The sequence below is a fragment of the Lepidochelys kempii genome, chromosome 1 (genome assembly GCF_965140265.1).
Source record: "Lepidochelys kempii isolate rLepKem1 chromosome 1, rLepKem1.hap2, whole genome shotgun sequence".
In the NCBI taxonomy this organism is placed as follows: domain Eukaryota; kingdom Metazoa; phylum Chordata; order Testudines; family Cheloniidae; genus Lepidochelys; species Lepidochelys kempii.
Window position 1 is genome coordinate 12,001,933 of NC_133256.1, and position 16,200 is coordinate 12,018,132.

Sequence of the window (16,200 nt, forward strand, 5' to 3'; positions counted from 1 at the left end):
GGCAACCCTAGCAGTGGAATGTCCAGCAGGATATTGGCCCTGCACTGGGGGCTCAGCGTGGCTGTCTGTGGCCTCTGGTGGTCCCCACATTAGTGTTGTTGGTGTATCTAGAGCACACCCATTGCTGGGCACTCAGGGGTGACACAGGAGGCCCCTCCCAAATTTCATACTGAAGGTCTGTTGGAGCCCAAGATGGAGCTCTTAACAGCAGCACACTCTGAGTGTGAAATGTGATGATTTCTGGGCTGCTCCCAGCTTCTGCCCTTGGGGGCAGGGAGTTTGTTTATAAACACAGGCAGGGTAATTAAGATAACAAAAGGCTTGTCATTAAATTAAATTAAGGATAGTTAGATGTTCCTGAAAGCACTGCCAGGTGCTCCAGGTAAAATATAGGAAACAAAGGGTAGGAATAAATGGTCAGTTTTCAGACTGGAGAGAGGTAAATAGTGGTGTCCCCCGGGGTCTGTACTGGGCCCAGTCCTATTCAACATAAAGGGTCTGGAAAAAGAGGAAAACAGTGAGGTGGCAAAATTTGCAGATGGTACAAAACTTCTCAAGATAGTTAAGTCTAAAGCTGACTGCGAAGAGCTACAAAAGAATCTCACAAAACTGGGTGACTGGGCAACAAAATGGCAGATGAAATTCAATGTTGATAAATGCAGAGTAATACACATGGCATAATATAATCCCAACTATACATGCAAAATGATGGGGTCTAAATTAGCTGTTACCTCTCAAGAGAGAGATCTTGGAGTCACTGTGGAGAGTTCTCTGAAAACATCCACTCAATGTGCAGTGGCCGTCAAAAAAGCGAACAGAATGTTGGGCATCATGAGGAAAGAAATAGATAATAAGACAGAAAATATCATATCGCCTCTATATAAATCCATGGTAGGCCCACAGCTTGAATACTGCCTGCAGATGTGGTCACCCCATCTCAAAAAAGATATATTGGAATTGGAAAAGGTTCTGGAAAGGGCAACAAAAATTATTAGGGGTATGGAACGGCTTCCATATGAGGAGAGATTAATAAGACTGGGACTTTTCAGCTTGGTAAAGAGATGACTAAGGGGGGATATACTAGGGGGTCTATAAAATCATGACTGGAGTGAAAAAATTGAATAAGGAAGTTTCAGAGTAACAGCCGTGTTGTTACTCTGAATAAGGAATAAGGAAGTGTTATTTACTCCTTCACGTAACACAAGAACTAGGGCTCACCCAATGAAATTAATAAGCAATAGATTTACAACAAACAAAAGAAAGTATTTCTTCACAGTCAACATGTGGAACTCATTGCCAGGGGATGCTGTGAAGGCCAAAACTATAACAGGGTTCAAAAAAGAACTAGATAAGTTCAGGGAGGGTAGGTCCATCAATGGCTATTAGCCAGGATGGGCAGGGGTGCAACCCCATGCTCTGAAGTGTCCCTAGCATCTGTTTGCCAGAAGCTGGGAATGGGCAACAGGATGAATCACTCGATTATCGCTTGTTCTATTCATTTTCTCTGAAGCACCTGGCGCTGGCCGCTGTCGGAAGACAGGATACTGGGCTAGATTGACCATTGGTCTGACCCAGTCTGGCCGTTCTGATGTTCTTATACATAACCCAGATGTATTTGCCCCCCACTGTAGCCCACTACACCCCACTCCTCTCCCAGAACTGGGATAGAACCCAGGAGTCCTGACAGGGTCTCTCTCTCCACAGAATTAGTAACAAGGAATAAAGTAAGAATATACATTAAAATTTTAAACCTAACCAGGGTCCCTTAAATGACTTGCCACAAGATGTCCGAACATGTTAGTATTAGAGATGAGAGGGTCCCATATTTATTTACTTTTCTTTCTTTTGTATAGGAATGAGACACGGTGCTCCTGTCAGCTAATTGCTAACTTATCTGCCAAAAAAATTGAATTTTCAGGTGCCTAGGTAGCCTACCAAAATCTGAAATGGTGCCCCTGGGGACGGTGTGTGTTATAAGTGAGCTGAGGTGTCCAAGTCCCACCGCTAGTGAAACGCCTCAACCCTCTCTACTGCTTAAAAGAACTTTCCCACTGCTCCCGGGGTGCCTTGGAGAATCGGGGCTGGGGATGTGCCATGAAGTCAGGAGATGCTTGGGGGCAGCAGCAGACGGCTATTTCCTCCCATGCTCAGTTCCACAGGAGTGAAGCAGCTGGCTTGGGTAGGGAAGAGACCTACCCCCATGCTGTAGGGAAGTTGGGGTAAGGACCTATCTATGGGGCCCTCCCTTCCCAGCTCAGGAGCTGGTGGACAGGGAATTGGTCTCCTCCAGGCACAGACCCAGTCTGGAGCTCCTTCAGCATCTGCGGGAATCATAGAATCGTAGGATTGGAAGGGACCTCAAGAGGTCATCTAGTCCAGTGCCCCGCACTCATGGCAGGACTACGTGTTAAAGGGAAGGAGGGAGCAGGCGTGGCAGGGACAATGTGGCCATCGCAGCAAGCGCCACAAGAAACCCAACCAAGCAGCATAAAGCAGATGATCTACAAACCATGACCTCCTGGCCCGAGGCACAATGGAGCAACCCCTAATGCTTGGGTGATGTCTGAGTGCAGATACCTGCCTGGATAAAGCTCCGGTGATGCTGGATTGACAGCCCTGGAGAATAAAACCCTGAGTTCCTCCACAGAACAGGGCCAGCACAGGGCAGCCGGGCCTACCACTCCAGCCAGTGTGCTTTCTCCTGTCCTGTGGGACCACCCTAAGCAATGAGCTTTGTATTGTGTCCGACTGTCCCTACATTTCTCCGACCCACCGAGCTGTTCAGTGTTGGCCCATCTCGCCTCCTGTCAAGCACCATTTGCCCCGGGCACTCGAAATAACAACAGGACCGAAAGGGTTGCTGAGTCTCCGTAGCTCTCTTCAACGCTCAGCTTCTTTGCTGACGCTGCCTGCAAGGGGGCCAGCTAGTGCCAATTGTAGGGACGGTTTGTGTGATGTGGGCAGCTGCTGGCTACGGACTGGAAGGAGACCATCAGCTCCTTTCACACAGACCACGGAATAACACTCCTTCCAGCCAAGCGTCTTTCAAGCGGTGCCAGACACTCCCCCTTCATTTCAGGAGTGGAATGACCTCAGCGTGCCCATGGGTTTCTGTCAGACAGCAGGCAGTGCTGGTCCAGGACACACACACGAGACCTGCTCTGTGACTGGGGGGCTGGGGGGGGGGGGAACTGGCAAAGAGCTTGAAGGGTCTAACAAAGTAACTGCAACTCCAGGTGCAAAACTGGACCTGCAGCCCTGCAAACCCCTCCACTGAGAGCAGGGAGAGTGTTTGGTCCCAAAGCTCACCAACATTTTGAGAGGTGAAAGGCTGCCAGGTTGTGCACTAGAGACAGGCCCAGAGCAAATGGGGGAGTATAAACAGGAGTCTGGGGGATGGGGTGCTAGCGTGAGAGTCAGGAGAGTGGGAGCTAGTCTCACCTCTGATGTGCAACCTTAGGCAAATCATGTCACCTCGCTGTGCCTCAATTTCCCCACCTGCCCTTTCTCTGTCTTGACCACTACTATGTGGGGGCCTCTAGGTGCTATTGTGATATAATAAATACCTTAGAGTTGGGGAATGTTCTGATGCAAAGCCCAACTGCCTAGCTGGCCTGCAATGGACTGAACCAGAACCCTCAATCCAAACACCCCCTGGACTTCGGATGTGCTCAGTGCAGGGTCTGAAGAGTGCAGCTCTGGCCTGGCTCCATTATATATATTAGTGAATTCCGTTTTATCACTGACTCTACTACAGTGAATGAGTGACCTTCTGGTCGTAATCAACGAGACAAGGGGTGAAAATATTGGAGCAGGGAAACTGTGGGTCAAAGTCTGTGGCACTTGAAATGTATTCGTAACCCGTGGTCGTGGCCTTTGTGTACAGCTCAGAGAACTGACCCAGCTGAATGAGCTGGAAAGCACAAGAGTCTCACCTAAAACAAACCCTTCCCGACATTGACCTGACCTGCACTCAGCGGCCTGGAAGCTCTCTTCTCGCAACAAAGACAACGGGTGCATTTGTGGCTGGATGCTTCCAGCCAAACGTAAATGCACTTTCCAGGGGCTTTACATTACAGATTTTAAATTGATGCACTGTATGGGCTTTATGCTGGCTTCATTTAAACTGGAGGGGAATCACCCCCCCCTCCCTTTAACTGCAGTGGACTTTTCTTTAGAGCGAGAACGGCTTTAAGCACTGGTCAGGTCTCCGGAGACTGCCTGAGTTGAATTACAGCTGAAACCATGCATTAAGAGCACACTTCAAGTGCCCCAGACCTTCACCCAGAGAGTTGGGCTGCTCCAACATCCAGCATTTTCATATCTCGCTTGGTTAATTAGGAGCAGAGAGCGCAAAGGCACTTATTTACTGTAGGGAAAACGCAGTCCAAGCATTGGCAGGACCCTGCCTATTCTTTTCTGCAAATGTCCTTGAACTAACAGCAATGATGACGGTGTGGAAAAATACACACAGGATTCCTGCGCAGGGCCTGGAGTCAGGCCAAACTGTGCACAGCACAGGCTGTGCTGGAGGGGCTGAGGCGTATGCGGCCCGCGGAGGTGAGCCTCCACACGCGGCCCGCGGAGGCGAGCCTCCCAGCCCAGGTCGGCAGACGGGTCAGCACGGCTCGCCCTAGCGCTGTACAGACAGTTGGGTAGACAGCACTTTGCAGTGGCAGCTTAGGCTGGAGCTCCGGCTGTGACACGTAGGGACGGGGGTGGGCTTAGAAGCTCGCCTGAGCCTGGGGCTGCTGTGTCCGGAGCTGGTGCCCAAGGTGCGTTACAGCAGCTTGAGGAATCCTCGAATCACAGCCAGGGATTGGGGCAGTGCAGGGGCGCCCTGGCCCTATGTCCTTTCCTCTCCCCATGTCCCCTGTGGTGGCGTTAGCGGGTGAAGAGTGGCGTAGGGGACTCTACACCGGGTCTATGACACTAGAGGAGTCTCCTGGCATTGCAGCGAGCACCTGGGAGATGGATTCTCCGCTCCACCCCATCCTCTTTGGGCCATTCGGATGCTGAGCAGCAACAGCCAGCAGAGAGTTCCCTGTTTGGAGAGGAGCTCCTCGATGGGGGAGGTGGCTCTGCCAGCGCCTGCACCCAGAGCGTGGCAAGAGATGGGAGGTTATTGGGAGTGAGCTGGAGGCAGAAGCGGGGGCCAAAGCAGGGCTCTGTCACATCAGCTCTCCACTGATGTAAGTCGGAGCAGCTTCATGGCTGCTCCCATGCCAGGGCCAGGCCAGGACTGAATCAAGGAGCCTGAACTAGTTCCCGGAGATACCTCCCTGCTGTTACGGAGCGGGATGTAAGCAGTCTGACCTAGTACTCAGAGCAGGAGTCAGGTCTAGTGGGCGGAGCAGGCATCCAGGCTGGGGAATGAAGCCAAGGGTCAGTATCAGAATCAACAGCCAGTTACCAGAGCCAGGGGTCAAGCCAGAGTCAGAACCAGGAATCGAAGCTGAGGTCAGATGGCAGATGCCAGAGCCAGGGGTCGAGCCTGAGTCAGGATCAGAAGTCAGAGCCCATGGTTGGAACTGGTAACCAGTGGGCAAGGCATCTGGCAGGAACTGGAAGGGAGAGGACCATGGTGGGAACAGGAGCGAAGGCAGGGGCGAGGCAGGAGCCAGGAGTGGAACAGGAAGCAGGAACAGGGTTAGGGTCAGCAGGCAGGCACAAGCAGGGTCCGAAGCAGGCTCAGCAAGAACAGGAAATCACCTTGTTGCTCGGACAAACTTTCTGTGCCTCCTTCTGGCTTAAATAGCGTGGTTGGACCGATCAGTGGAGCCAGGCCATGACAGCAGAATGCCAGGTCGTCCTCTTCCTTCCTCTCCCAAGCAGTGTTTATCTTCTCCTGTTACTCCAGAAAGGGAGAGGAGCTGACTCAGTCTCCACTGGTCTGGGCAGGCAGATTCTGGGGCTCTCCGGACACCTGTTCTTACTGGATCCCAAAGACACTAAGTCTTGGGAGGGGGAGGGGAACCGTCCCTCACTTTGCACCTCTTCCCTCGTTCATCAGCGGGTAAATCTGAAAAGCGATTGGTAAAATAACCCTAAAGCACCCCCATAAATACTCCAGGGGTGACTGCAGCACAGAAATCACAGTGGGCTGGAAGAACAGGGGCAGCTGCAGATATGCTTCCAGAGAGAGGCTGCAACCCTGCAGGTGCCTGGGCATTGCTGAACTGCAGTCAGGTGTCCGCACCACGTGAATCAGTATCACACTGGGGACTAATTAGCCCCTTACATCAAAGGCTGTGCGATGGGCACACAGAGCCAGATCTGTGCTACCTGGGCTTCTACAGAGGGGCAATCCCCAGGCATCATTTCCTCCTTTCATTCTAATTCCTGAACCAGACAGCATGACTCCTGGGGCTTGTCTACGCAGGGACGCTAAGGAGAGTTAATCTGAAATCACAAAAGGAAGGTATGAATTTAAAGTGGAGTAGTTAAAGTGCATTCGGCCCTTGCGCGGACGCTCTCATGCAGAATCAAAGTGGCCTTAATCTGGTTTATTTTAATTTAGTTGGAAGATATGAGTCTTGGAAACTCACAACATAGCAGGTTCTCAGACTGACTCAACACAGAACCAATGCAATCAGCTCTCCTCTTTCACTTGTTCAGAGCAATACTTATTCTATAACATCTCACCTTCTGTCACTGCTGCTGTGATGACTCCTGAACTTCCCACCCACACAGCTACCTGCGTAATAAAATTCCCTTTTCAGCTTGCGTGGCAGAGCTCTTCCCTGTAAACCAAGCCATTCTATTGTATTAGGAAGTTCAGTGTCATTTAAGACTTGCAAACTTTATAAAAGGGGGAGAAATTGGGCTTGTGACCTTTTATGCTTCTTTGTGACAGATAGCGAAAGCTGGAAAGACTTTGTAAATAGGGCAGGATTCTGCTTGGTTTTTACATTAGAAATCCAGCTTTTGTCTGCCTGGAAGACTCTGTGATGACTGCTTGAAATTTTGTACAAAAGTTAAGAGAATGAAATGTGAGCAACTGGGAGGGGGAGAGATTTGTAGTCAATATGTTAAATTGTTTATATATGTGGCATTATTTAACTGCAATGCCTGCTTACATTTTGGAGAAAAGGCAACTATGTTAAAGATTCAATACACCCGGCCCTTTGATTCCATGAGCTCCCAGCGAACATGCTGTGGGACTCCCAAAAAGTTCTCTGCCCCAACCAGACTTGCCTTTGCACACGGAATAGAACCGGTTGAAATATTTGTAAAAAATTGAAGACGCTTTGTAATTTTTGTGACCCGCCCCCCTCTCCACACACACACACCATTTTTCAACCATCTCTTGTAAAAATAACATTAAGATGGGGGAAAAACTTTTAAAATGTCCTTTGAGACCTCTTTCTTCGTATGCCAAAAAAGGTACAAGCATAATTTGTGCCCGTGACACTTCAACACTGTGCTGTAGAGAGCCCATCAGGAAGATGGTCCCTGGTCTACGGACCTCACAATGTGCTAGAAGCAGGGAAGCTGGGGTAAAGTGACCGATAAGAGTGCTTAGACACGATGGAAGCAGTTGCCACAGAAATATCTTAGGGCCAGATTCTGATACCCTGATTTAGTTGCACCATGCGTCAGTTCCATTGACTTCAGGGGACAACTCATGGTATAAAGTAGTATTCGTTGGAAGATGATTAGAATCTCACATAGATCAATTTTTATTTTTTAATTAATATCCACTAATAATGATGGATTGATACACTTCCTGTGGGCATCATGGGAGATGTGAACATTAAGAAGGGACTTGACTACAAAAATGTGGCAACATTAGTGATCAGCTAGACCTATTTTTTTTTTTTTACACTTGTGTTACTATCCAGAGAAAATCTCCTCCTCTGTATGGCCAGGAAGAAATAAATCACTGATGGAATAGTTAACATACTTAAGTACCTTACTTCTCCAGTTTTCTATAAACACGTGCTGTACATTAGCCCTTTCGCCTGGAAAGGAGATGTGGAATAATTCCAGGACTCCAGAAGATTCATTTACAAAGCTTTCGCCCTTCAGTTGCTGACATATGCTTCATTTAACTGGAATGTTTACTGATGAACTTAGGAGAAAGGAGGACAAAGATTTCTGTGTGTACATAAAGGAGGAAGAAGGATCCATCAGCTTTATTAGTTGAAGTGAAAAGTGAAATCCCTGAACATTTTAGAGTGTGGATGATTTTTCATGCCACAAAATATATCACCTCTGGAATGTTATTGAGTAATTATATGTGGGGGTTTGTTCAGAGCTGGGCTGAGATTTATTGCTCCCTCTGAACACAGAGGAAATGGCAGATTGCCAAAGTCATTTTGTAATCAAGCGGACAGAAGGTTGGAGCAGAAAGGGAAATAAGATACTTAGACAAAAAAGCTGCCCCTGCAAACATGGAACACCATCAACGCTGCATTCACTAACTCTTGTAGCTTACCCAGAAGTTCCAGTTAAGAAAACCTGTGTCATTGCTTGTCCCTGATCAACAGCAAACTAAATGACCGATTAGCCTGGTTAGAGATGATGGGCCTCGCTCTGATCTCGTTTACGCTGGTAAATTAAAATTAACTCAGCTGAAACCGACGACACTATAGTGGTGTAAAATTGCAAAAAGGTTGAAGAGTGCAAGACCCAGTACATCCGCCGAGTCACCCCAGGGAAAGAAAGTAGGCTAAAAGTTCTAATGGTGTGTGGCTTTTAATATAGTTGCGCGCAGGTGATTATTAATAAAAATACATTGCCAATCCCCACTGACGCCGGGAAGCCCCATTTGAATGACTGAATGTTGTGAATGAATAGGTGAGTGACAAAACCATTTAAGACAAGCAATGCGAGCCTTGTGCATTACACCAGGCACTTTGGTCATTTCTTTTAAGACCGGTGCTTTAGCTCCACTGTTATTTCATAATGAACTAGCAGACGTTCTGTGGGCTAACGTAGGATCCCATTTAGCCGTAACCCCGTTGGTGACACCGAGTCATTTGGATAATTGAGAGTTTGACCAAACAGGAGTCTGTGAGTGTGGAATGAAAACGAGGACTTTTGATTTTCTTTTGCGAAAAAGCCCGAGAATGGGAGAGACACCTGAGAATAGCCAAGTGTAGACCAAAAGCAGGATAAGGAGCAACTGTGATGGATCTGCTAAGCAGGGGACTGCAACTCCCATCAGCACGCTCCCCACCACAATTCCCTTTCTCCTGACCAGCTACCAGGAAGGGTCTTGATCCGGGAAGGGCTGAACTCTGCTGGGAAGCAGCAGGTGCATGGTGAGCCAGGAGCTGCAGAGAAAGCCCCCTGGAGCTGTATGCAGAGCAGGGGCTGCTAAATGTTACAGCTGGGAGCAGGTCTGGGTGGGTCTTATGGGGAGCAGCAGTGACTGGGGAGCAGCCAGTGTGGAGGGGCCTGTGATGGGGTTAACATAGGCCGGGTGGGCCAATTAACCTATCAGGCTGCAAGCTGGGGGATATTTAGACTGAGAGGAGCGCTCACCTGTGCAGGAACAGGTGGGGGGCATTTATAAAGCCCAGGAGCTGGTAGCAGGAAGGGGCTGTAGAGAAGAGGGCTGCAGTCATTCTCCCTGGGACAAGGGAGAGAAGAAGCTTTGGCCCCAAGAGGAAGGGTCTGTCTAGCGGAGCCAGGCAAGAGGGGTTTGGCTAGAAGGGCAGAGGATGCAAGCCTGGGATAGGCAAGGTAGGAAACAGTCCAGGGGAGCAGCAGGAAGCTTCGGGCTAACACAGACCTTGGCTGCTGGAGACAGGGTCCCGGGATGGAGCCAAGAGTTGAGGGCAGGCTGGGGTTCCCCTAGCAGCCCCTGAATGAGTGGCACAATCTGGGCTGTGAACTTCAAGACTGTCTGGGTCTCTTTGTTCAAGCCACTGAGGGAGCAGCTCGGCCAGGGCAGTGGATGTAAGGGCCGCCTGGGATCACGGGAAGACTGTGGTAACAGCTGGGAAGGGCAGGACTCTTGTGACGTGGCCGGAGGGCTCAGCCATGAGGATGAGGCGCCGCAGCTCCCGAGGAGCCAGAGAGGGGGTGACAGAGTGAGACGATGGGCCGAGGAACCGCAAGAGGAGGGCGTCAGGCTGAAAGAGCTAATCCCCAGAGCCGCCAGCAGGAGGTGCCACGGAGCGGTGAGTAGCGCACCCTGTGGCAGGACCCCCGTGAGAGACACTCACCTAAGGCTGTGTCTTCACCACACAGTTAGCTCACGTCAGAACTGGAGCGTTACCCCTAACTCAACACCCGGCCACATACACAAATCCCTAGCTTGAGTTAAATGGTGCTTTAAACTCCCACGAGCTAGGCTGGCAGCGGGCAGTGGGGAAGGAGCTGAGGCTCGAGGGATGCTGATACTCAAGCTAGTAAGGCAGTGGAGAGGCAGCAGCTGGCCCAGCCTTACCGCTGTGCAGCTCCAGGGCTGGTTGGCAGTGTGGCCGCTCTCACTCGAGCGGGGCTAGCTCTGATGCAGTAACTCGAGTGTACTAGCTCGTGCTAACACTTGCAGTGAAGACAAGCCCGAAGGTGAGGCTGGCCTGGAAACCTGCAAGTGCCTATTTGCTTGACTAGAGACTAGACGAGAGAGGGCACGCAGACCATGATCCTGGAGAGCCCTGACCAGGGTGCTGGAACGGGGTGGGGGGGGGGCAGGGATAGCCCTCCCACTTAGTATTGGCCGCAAGGATGAGTGAGGAGGGGGAAGAGGTGGAGAAGAGTGAGTGGGGGGTGGTGTCTGGGGGGGAAGAGGCACTACGGGAGCAGGATCTCTGGGGGAAGGGATGGCACGAGGAGAGGGGCTCAGAGAAGGGGCAGCTGGGGGTGGGGGGCCAGGCCACAGTTTGGGTGCCATTGCCCTCCCCCCCCCATGCTTTTAGGGAGCTTCCATTTCTCCTGGCCCTGACAGTCACGTTGACTTCCCCCAGGGGCCAAACCAGACCCCTTATTGCTCCCTTTGAACTGTGATTGTCTAAGCCTCTGCACCTAGGATATTTGCAGCACCCACCAGCCTACCTCTTGATGCACCAAGTTGTGGCACACTGGGATGCTACTGGCACCCTGGGGGGGGGTGCGCTCTGGCACTGGGCAGCAGCAGCAATAACTACGCAGGGACAGAGCCCTGCCTGTTTCACCCTCCTCTGCCTGATTCACAGGAGAGAGCAAGGACTTGAACCTGGGTCTCGCATCCCATGTAAGTGCCCTACCACTAGGCTCTTCTGGCCGTCTCCGTCGCCTTTCCTTCTCTCCCCTGCCCCCAAACCAGGATACTCTGGGGTGGCCTCTCTCTCTCAATTACATCCTGGACCCCAGAAACCTTCCCAACAAATACATTTCTACAAAACATTTCAGCTTCGACAGGGAAACATGCATCGAAATTCTTTTGCCCACCTCTAGTTATGTGTTTTTCTATGTGCCTGATGGCCAGAGGCTACAAGCCTACTGCAGCGGCTGGTTCAGAGGGTCAGCTCTTTAGCTCCATCTGCAGCAGTTTATGCTCTTCACTTTCAGCTGAAGGGTCTAGGTTCATCCTGGTAACAGCCAAGAGGGAAGTCGTTACATACTCTTTGTCCTCCCACTACCTGTTTACTGAGCTGAGTAGGTCTCGGGTACCTAGGGGCCTTCTCTTCACTGGGACACTGAGAGCTGCTTGCAGATCAAAGGGACGTGCTAGGTGCTGCACGAACATGGTGTAGACTGTCCCTGCCCTGAAAAGCTTATAGTCCTGGTTCATGACAAGATGCCATAGGTGGAGGCAACAAACAGGTCTGCGTTCTTGCCCCTTATCCTGTTCCAGCTTCCTCCTGCTGTCTCAGGGGAAAGCAGGAACAGATCTCCCACCCAGACCAGCCAAACGGCTGTAGCTGCTCACACACCTGGCTGTTCACTCACCTACTGCCCCAGTCCTCCTCTCTGCTCCCATTCCCCCAGCTCCACTGCTCTGGCACCTCCCCCCTGCATTTCCCACTCCAGCTGCCACCATTTTTCTGCCTTTACCTTTCACTCCTGTCAGAGTTCAGGGGTTAAACTGGCAGCTGAGGAGCAGAGGAAATGAAACTGATAAGCAAACCCGGTGTTTATTTTTATTATTATTTTCTTTTCTGGTGGGGGAAGCAGGTCAGGAAGTGTGAGGACAGAGCAGCAGAGAACTACAGCCTCACTGAGCCACTCTCCTCTCATTTACACTGGCGTCAATCTGGAGTCAGACACCGATTTCAGGGCTGCGCCTCCTGGTTTACACTGGCATGGCTGAGCGGCACCTGCCACTGCTTTGAAACCTGCTAAATATTTACAGCCAATCACAATATCAACAGGCAAGCCAGCCCCTTCCCGCTGCTCTGAGCAGCGCCCAGTGCTTCACTCCACACCCTGTCAGTCTCTCCCTCGTTTGGTCTCCAACTTGTTTCTGACAATGGATCGTGACAGCAGAGCAACGGCAATAAATAGCCCGATGCACAGTATCCAGTTACCAAGCGAGGTGAGGTCATCTTTGCAGTCACTCTGCCCAGAGCTGCCAACCTGCCCTTACAGTGAGTTGGGGGGGGACCTTTCTGGCTGTAGGTTGATATGAAAGGGGAGTTTTTCAAGTGTGTCTTTCTGTTTGGCTGGGTGCATGTCAGTGAGGGCTTTAAAACCTCACTCCTCATTAAGCACTGGAATGGGTTACCTAGGGAGGTGGTGGAATCTCCTTCTTTAGAGGTTTTTAAGGTCAGGCTTGACAAAGCCCTGGCTGGGATGATTTAGTTGGGGATTGGTCCTGCTTTGAGCAGGGGGTTGGAGGTCCCTTCCAACCCTGAGATTCTATGATTCCTGAACTTGGAAACCTCATTCAGTCAAGGCAGGGCAGTTGGACGCAGCCCCTGGCTGACCATGTCACTCAGTTTTCACTCCCCTTCATAAACAACAAGGACCCACAACAGCAGTGAGTGGGTGGAGAAGGACCGAAGCTGGCCTCTGTTCTGCTAGATCCTATTTTTAGAAAGGGATCCAGGTTAGGACAGCAACAACCCAGAGACAATCAGCAACAAGTTACACCCTGTGATTAGCATTAGAGCGTGTGCACGCGTGCACACCCACCCACCGACCCACACACACACACACAGAAGCAGGGTCCAATGTTCAGGCAGCACAATCCCTTCAATGTTTAGTTTTTCTCTCCAAACCAAAGATAAATCCTGGAGCTCAAGGGGACAGCAGTTACTGGTAACAGTGCTGCATACACCCACCCCTCTCAGGGAACTACATGTAACTTGGTTTTGTGCCCCCTTGTGCGTTTGTGAATAGGGGAAGGGGAAGAAAGAGAAAGTACAGATTACCGCATTACAGTCACACACTCACAGATTTGCTGTTCCAGGTTTCTTGGAAAATCGTTGTCCTCCTCCCGCTGCTGCCTTCAAGTTGCTTTCTTCCTGGTCACTTTCATCATCAGCTGTTTTGGAGGAGTTTTTGGTGTTATTGTTTCTCTGTCACTTTCCCCTCCTTCCTGATTTGTGAGAGCCTACACACAGGGAGCAGCAGCAGCTTCTACGAGTGCCTGCCTGTCGAGGCAAGCTCATCCTTTGCTTGGGAAGGGAGAACTCTTACTGCTTTCACAGCTCTTGCAAGCCTACTGGCGAGCAGAGGAGGCGTGCTGGTGCAGAAGAATGTCATACAATCAGAGTGATGCCATCTCCAGCCAGCCCACACTAGTCTTACTCTAATAAGTATGGGAATCAAACCGGTTCCCAGCTGTCAGAGCAAAGACGAGTGTTGCTCTAGTTTGAACTGACCTAGCAGGGGAATGATGGGAAGATGTAATAAAGCAAGCCAGCAAACCAAACAAATCCTAGCGGACTTTTTTCTGGAGTGCTTTCCCTGGGCAAAATGGAGTCAGAACCAGATGGGAAAGGGGCTCCAGACACCCATTCTGGATCCAGATTTAGAACACCCAGGATTTCTTGGCTCTTCCGGGGCTCCAGACACCCATTCTGGATCCAGATTTAGAACACCCAGGATTTCTTGGCTCTTCCGGGGCTCCAGACACCCATTCTGGATCCAGATTTAGAACACCCAGGATTTCTTGGCTCTTCCGATGCTTCCCCAGTTCATTTGCAAAATGCAGATCCTGCAAACTAAAATTCTGACTGCAAAGAGTGTCAGTGTTTGGATCTAGGGGGTTGGATTATACAGATCTGTGAAATCCAGAATCGGGCTATGATTTTGAACCACGTTCATGCAGAGAGCAGGATGAATTTTTTTCATTGAATAGGTTTTTAACTGATAAAAGCATTTTCTGAGTCCCGAAAGCTATATGTCGAATTCAGGTTAAATTCAGCAGAAGGTATTGGTTGGGGAAAAAAAATTCAAAAGAGTCAACGTTCTATACCAAAGTGGCTGTTCTGACTTTACAATTCTGAATGGGGTTTCAAAATTGACATTTGGCCAGGTTAAAAAAAAAACACCCAAAAAGGGGGAAAATACTCCCAAAACAGCCATTTGAAAAGAACCCTTGAAAAGAAATTCATTTCTAGTTGACTCAAAATGATTTTTTTTAAAATGAAAACTTTCAGGAAAAAAATTGCTTTCAATTGAACTGGAATTATCTGGATTTTTCGGTTCAACCTCTTCAACTGAAAAACCCATTTTTCACTCTGTCCCACTCTTGCATGTATGCAATACTTACCATGTTGCCAGCGCTCATGCTTTTTATCATGAATCTCATGATATTTGGTGCTTTTCTTAAAGACCCAGCTTCTGGAGTCATGCTGTTTCACAAGAATCTTTGCTTTTGTTTAAAGCAAAGGGAGGTTCAAAACCTATAAGGCAAATAAAAAGAACTCAACAATTATTTGTAGAAACCCTGTGATTCTTGTAAGCCAATATCATGATTTGGGGGGGGGGGAAGGCTTGCAATATTTGAACGGCTGTGGCTACTAATACTCAGATCAGGGGTACTCAGAATTGGGGTTTTGGTCCCAGTCCTTATTGAGAACAAACAGGTATAAATGCTACTGAACCAGATGGACAACCTCAGCTGACCAGACCAAACTGGACTGGCAAGGATGACATTATACAAGCAGCACGCGAGTGTGAGACATAATCTGTGTGGGAGCTCGGAGACCTAGTTTAAAAGATTTGTGCCATATCGCTACTATGGGGGAAGACATTTGCCATGACTTACATAGCAAGCGGGGGGGTTATAATGCCTTCACTTAGCTTATAACTCCAGTGTTCTTTGCACGGTCAATCAATTCAAACACCAAAATTGCACTTTCAACCTTAAAGGGACTCTGCGAACTTGAAATCCATGGTGGTCAACTGAAAGAAAGAAAGAAAGAGGTCAAAGACGTTTCAGTTTCTACACCTAGCCTGGAATTCCTAAGACAATTTCTGAGGTTTTGCAATCCCATTTTCCTACTTTTAAAAATATTTTCCTCCCCTCCCTGTTGCTACCTGAAAGACCCCCACAAACAAGGGGGAAACTGATTAAGGGCTTGACTACATGGTTCGTTAGCGTGTGGCAAGGTGAGATGTGAATATACGGCACACTAGCTTGCCTGGATCCTGCTACACCACAATAAAAGACCGACGGCTGGCTCAGGTCAGCTGACCTGGGCTCACAGGACTCATGCTGGGGGGCTAAAAATTGCAGTGTGGATATTTAGGCTTGGGCTGGAGCGCAGGGTCTGAAACCTCACAAATGGGAAGGGTGTCAAAGCCCAAGCTCCACCTTGAGTCCAAACTTCTACACTGCCATTTTTAGCCCGGCAAGCCTGAGTCAACTGACCCAGGCACTGACATTTGGTGCTGTGGCTTTTTTATTGCAGTGTAGACGTACCCTAAAAGTTCTGCAGTGCCTTTTGATGGGAGGCCATCAGAGAGCGCTGGGGGACTTCTAGCAGGCAGGAGCAAGGTCCACCATGGCTAGTTTGTGAGTTGCAGGCTAGCGTGGTGTACATTCACACCCCGTCTTGCCATGCACTAACTAGCCATGTAGACAAGCCCTAACTGACTAAGGAGGCAGAACAATGGAGATGATCATACCCAAAGTCCTGTCAGGTGAACAAAGCAAACACATGGAAACACAGAAAAATGTTTCCTCTATTCTCTTCTATTTTTAGTCACCTCAGCTGTTACTTGTGAACAGCAGGCTGTAAAAAACACCCATGAGATTTTTAAACGGCTGCCTAGACATTCAGTATAGCAGTGGTGGTTTGGGTGTATTTG

At 49.6% G+C, this 16,200-nt stretch overlaps 1 protein-coding gene across 3 annotated transcripts in view; it reads right to left on the reverse strand.

The window, feature by feature from the left end:
* P2RY2 (purinergic receptor P2Y2) overlaps nucleotides 1-13,606 on the reverse strand; it is a 37,580-nt gene extending 23,974 nt beyond the window's left edge. For 2 of the 3 annotated variants that reach the window (XM_073334735.1, XM_073334718.1), the window contains exon 1: nucleotides 13,333-13,606. The gene's annotated coding sequence lies outside the window, so the exon portion shown is untranslated. Of the gene's footprint in view, nucleotides 1-5,712; nucleotides 6,023-13,332 lie in introns of all 3 variants that reach the window. The other variant, XM_073334728.1, reaches the window with a different exon arrangement.
* Between the last annotated feature and the right edge of the window lie 2,594 nt (nucleotides 13,607-16,200).